This window comes from Schistocerca gregaria, chromosome 4, assembly GCF_023897955.1.
Source record: "Schistocerca gregaria isolate iqSchGreg1 chromosome 4, iqSchGreg1.2, whole genome shotgun sequence".
Classification (NCBI taxonomy): Eukaryota; Metazoa; Arthropoda; class Insecta; order Orthoptera; family Acrididae; genus Schistocerca; species Schistocerca gregaria.
In genome coordinates this window covers 631,752,579-631,757,991 of record NC_064923.1, presented here as the reverse complement: position 1 = coordinate 631,757,991, position 5,413 = coordinate 631,752,579, and the positions used below count along the sequence as shown (strand labels likewise).

The 5,413-nt window shown below is 40.8% G+C and overlaps 1 pseudogene; it reads right to left on the bottom strand.

The window, feature by feature from the left end:
- Window positions 1-2,074: 2,074 nt before the first annotated feature.
- On the bottom strand, window positions 2,075-2,191 carry LOC126268465 (5S ribosomal RNA; annotated as a pseudogene).
- Window positions 2,192-5,413: the final 3,222 nt, after the last annotated feature.

Genomic DNA, 5,413 nt, shown 5'->3' with positions numbered 1-5,413 from the left:
CCTGCACGGCGCCAAACACGCATACGACCATCATTGGCACCAAGGCAGAAGCGACTCTCATCGCTGAAGACGACACGTCTCCATTCGTCCCTCCATTCACGCCCGTCGCGACACCACTGGAGGCGGGCTGCACGATGTTGGGGCGCAAGCGGAAGACGGCCTAACGGTGTGCGGGACCGTAGCCCAGCTTCATGGAGACGGTTGCGAATGGTCCTCACCGATACCCCAGGAGCAACAGTGTCCCTAATTTGCTGGGAAGTGGCGGTGCGGTCCCCTACGGCACTGCGTAGGATCCTACGGTCTTGGCGTGCATCCGTGCGTCGCTGCTGTCCGGTCCCAGGTCGACGGGCACGTGCACCTTCCGCCGACCACTGGTGACAACATCGATGTACTGTGGAGACCTCACGCCCCACGTATTGAGCAATTCTGCGGTACGTCCACCCGGCCTCCCGCATGCCCACTATACGCCCTCGCTCAAAGTCCGTCAACTGCACATACGGTTCACGTCCACGCTGTCGCGGCATGCTACCAGTGTTAAAGACTGCGATGGAGCTCCGTATGCCACGGCAAACTGGCTGACACTGACGGCGGCGGTGCACAAATGCTGCGCAGCTAGCGCCATTCGACGGCCAACACCGCGGTTCCTGGTGTGTCCGCTGTGCCGTGCGTGTGATCATTGCTTGTACAGCCCTCTCGCAGTGTCCGGAGCAGGTATGGTGGGTCTGACACACCGGTGTCAATGTGTTCTTTTTTCCATTTCCAGGAGTATATATATATATATATATATATATATATATATATATATATATATATATATATATACAAGTGGTAAGGTGTTGTGTTTCAATGGAAGCAGAAGTGCAAAATATCGGCAAGACGAGCTGGCCGAGGATTTCAAACGGTACAACATCTCTTTGCGAACGAACAGGTATAACGTAGTTGATCATAAAATATTCCAGTCATCCGTCTGCTACTTCCACACTACCCGACTTTTCACTCCCTATGCTGGGATTGTCTTCAGAATTCCACTGGTGTCCCTGGATGACTGAACGCTGGAATGTGACCCGAGGATTGTTTCCCACAGGTCAATCCAGGCTCAACTATTGACAGCATGGGGATGGGAAATCCAGCAGCAAACTGGGCGGCCTGAATGCCCAAAGGATTCCACAGTCTGTCACAACAGATCCAAAGAATCACAGTCCCGCATTTAAATTGTGTATGTCCTATTTAATGTAAAAGCTGTTTCCTAAATTCGAGACATTCAGGTAAGAAGGATCTTTCTTTCAGCAAGTCATCTGGGAAGATAAGTTACGTCTTCAAAGCCGTAATTAATACAAAAAGGTGTTACCGGCCATTGAGACAGGATATAAATGATCTATGTTTCCGAGCTTCAAAATATGAGACGCGATTTGAAGCCTTCAATTCCTGGATTTTGCGTTCTATAATTACGGTATCATACTTCGGGGATCGGGGAAGTGGTCATTTAAGAAACTGACACAGGTAAACTGACACAGTTTTCGTGAAGCGTTACACAATAGTCGGCATAAATCAGGCTGCATGTACAGTGGTAAGATATATATACTCGAAGCATTCGCGTTTAAAGCATCACATCAAGGGTAGGAAATGCAACTTCAGATTAGAGCGGTAATAATAATAATAATAATAATAATAATAATAATAATAATAGTAATAATAATAATGTCGCGTGGCTAGGGCCTCCCGTCGGGTAGACAGTTCGCCTGGTGCAGGTCTTTCGAGTTGACGCCACTTTGGCGACCTGCGCGTCGATGGGGACGAAATGATGATGATTAGGACAACACAACACCCAGTCCCTAAGCGGAGAAAATCTCCTAGCCAGCCGGCAGGAGTGGCCGAGCGGTTGTAGGCGCTACAGTATGCAACCGCGCGACCGCTACTGTCGCAGATTCGAATCCTGCCTCGGGCATGGATGTGTGTGATGTCCTTAGGTTTAAGTAGTTCTAAGTTCTACGGGACTGACTCCCTCAGAAATTAAGTCCCATACGGCTCAGAGCCAGTTTTTCTCCGACCCAGCCGGGAATCGAACCCCGAAAAATGGCAACAGCGCATGGCGGCGGGATGGTCACCCATCCAAGTGCCGGCCACGCCCAACAATGCTTAACTTCGGTGATCTCACGGGAACCGGTGTATCCACTGCGGCAAGGCCATTGCCGATTAATTCGTAAGTATTTCATTATTATTTCTTTCTTATCTCAGACGTTATGTCTGGTCAGAAGTAGAAAGTGACGCAGACCATGGTCAAGCGTGACTTCCTTTTAACTGTACGGTATATGTTATATTGCACTTAAGAACTTTTGGGTAATTGAACATGTATCAATAATTACGGATTTCTGTAGTTGTATATATATGTTTGGATGTAGCTGTATTGCATTGATGTAATGGTGGATATTGTGTGGTATGACTCCTGTAGTTGATAGTATAATTGGTATAATGTCAACTTTATCCTGATGCCACATATCCTTGACTTCCACAGTCAGTTGGATGCATTTTTCTTTTTTTTCTCCTGTTTTCTTTTGTATATTTGTTGTATTGGGTATGGATATTTCGATTAGTTGTGTTAATTTCTTCCTTTTATTGGTGAGTATGATGTCAGGTTTGTTATGTGGTGGTGTTTCATCTGTTATAATGGTTCTGTTCCAGTATAATTTGTATTCATCATTCTCCAGTACATTTTGAGGTGCATACTTGTATGTGGGAACGTGTTGTTTTATAAGTCTATGTTGTAAGGCAAGCTGTTGATGTATTATTTTTGCTACATTGTTATGTCTTCTGGGGTATTCTGTATTTGCTAGTATTGTACATCCGCTTGTGATGTGATCTACTGTTTCTATTTGTTGTTTGCAAAGTCTGCATTTATCTGTTGTGGTATTGGGATCTTTAATAATATGCTTGCTGTAATATGTGGTGTTTATTGTTTGATCCTGTATTGCAATCATGAATCCTTCCGTCTCACTGTATATATTGCCTTTTCTTAGCCATGTGATGGATGCGTCTTGATCGATGTGTGGCTGTGTTAGATGGTATGCGTGCTTGCCATGTAGTGTTTTCCTTTTCCAATTTACTTTCTTCGTATCTGTTGATGATATGTGATCTAAAGGGTTGTAGAAGTGGTTATGAAATTGCAGTGGTGTAGTCGATGTATTCATATGAGTGATTGCTTTGTGTATTTTGCTAGTTTCAGCTAGTTCTAGAAAGAATTTTCTTAAATTGTTTACCTGTCCATAATGTAGGTTTTTTATGTCGATAAATCCCCTTCCTCCTTCCTTTCTGCTTAATGTGAATCTTTCTGTTGCTGAATGTATGTGATGTATTCTACATTTGTGGCATTGTGATCGTGTAAGTGTATTGAGTGCTTCTAGGTCTGTGTTACTCCATTTCACTACTCCAAATGAGTAGGTCAATATTGGTATAGCATAAGTGTTTATAGATTTTGTTTAGTTTCTTGCTGTAAATTATGTTTTCAGTATTTTTGTTAGTCTTTGTCCATATTTTTCCTTTAGTTCTTCTTTAATATTTGTATTTTTTATTCCTATTTTTTCTCTGTATCTTAGATATTTATAGGCATCTGTTTTTTGCATCGCTTCTACGCAGTCGCTGTTATCCAGTATGTAATAATCTAGTTTAGTGTGTTTTCCCTTGACTATGCTATTTTTCTTACATTTATCTGTTCCAAAAGCCATATTTATATCATTGCTGAATACTTCGGTTATCTTTAGTAATTGGTTGAGTTGTTGATTTGTTGCTGCCAGTAGTTTTAAATCATCCATGTATAGCAAATGTGTGATTTGGTGTGGGTATGTTCCAGTAATATTGTATCCATAATTTGTATTATTTAGCATGTTGGGTAGTGGGTTCAGAGTAAGGCAGAACCAGAAAGGACTTAATGAGTCTCCTTGGTATATTCCACACTTAATCTGTATTAGCTGTGATGTGATATTATTTGAATTTGTTTGGATAGTAAGTATGGTTTTCCAATTTTTCATTACTATGTTTAGGAACTGTATCAATTTAGGATCTACTTTGTATATTTCCAATATCTGTAGTAACCATGAGTGGGGTATACTATCGTAAGCTTTTCGGTAATCAATGTATGCGTAGTGTAGCAATCTTTGTTTAGTTTTAGCTTGATATGTTACCTCTGCATCTATTATCAATTGCTCTTTACATCCTCGTGCTCCTTTGCAACAACCTTTTTGTTCATCTTTTATAATTTTGTTCTGTGTTGTATGTGTCATTAATTTCTGTGTAATGACTGAAGTTAATATTTTGTATATTGTTGGTAGGCCTGTTATGGGGCGGTATTTAGCTGGGTTTGCTGTGTCTGCTTGATCTTTAGGTTTCATATAAGTTATTCCATGTGTAAGTGTATCAGGGAATGTGTATGGATCTGCAATGTAACTGTTAAATAATTTAGTTAGATGTGAATGTGTTGAGGTGAACTTCTTTAGCCAGAAATTTGCTATTTTGTCTTTTACAGGGGCTTTCCAATTGTGAGTAGAGTTAATTGCTTTGGTGACTTCATGTTGCAAAATTATCACTTCAGGCATTTGTGGTATCATCTTGTATGTGTCTGTTTCTGCTTCTATCCACCGTGCATGACTGTTATGTTGTATCGCGTTTGACCATATGTTGCTCCAGAAGTGTTCCATGTCTGTGATGTTTGGTGGATTGTCTATTTTAATGTGTGTGTGTTATCTATTGTCTGGTAAAATTTCTTTTGGTTTGTGTTGAATGTTCGGTTTTGTTTCCTTCTATTTTCACTTTTTTTGTATCTCCTAAGTCGTTTGGCCAATGCTTGTAATTTCTGCTTCTTTTCATCTAATGGCTCTATCGCTTCTTGTTGTGAGATTTTACCTAACCTTTTTCGTTTTTTTCTGACATTTGATGTCTTATAAATTGTGTTAGCTGTCCAATGTCTTTTCTCAGTTTTTCCATTCTGATCTGTAGCCTGTGTTGCCATGTTGATTTTGTGGGTTTCTTCTGTGTGTTGGTCGGTTCTGATCTCTACCTAGTGTGTATATTTACTGTAGTGAGAGCTCCTATATAAACCAGTAGTTGTAACTCTTCCATAGTTGTGTTTTCATTTATTTTGTTTTGTATGATTGTGTTGATAGTTTTTATTGTTGTTTCGACTTGTGGGTTATTTGGCGGTCTATGCAAGAATGGTCTAATGTCTGTATTTGTGTCTTTGTATTCTATATATGTCAGCTGAAATTTTTCTTCTGTATCTAACATGTGCGTCACTTCGTGTTCTATTTGTACTTGTTCTGGTGGTAGTCTTAAGATTTCGTTTTCCTCTGATTGTTTAATTGATGAGTGTTGTTCTTTGTTTGTTTGCTCTCGCATGTGTGAGTCCGTTACTATATTTTCATCT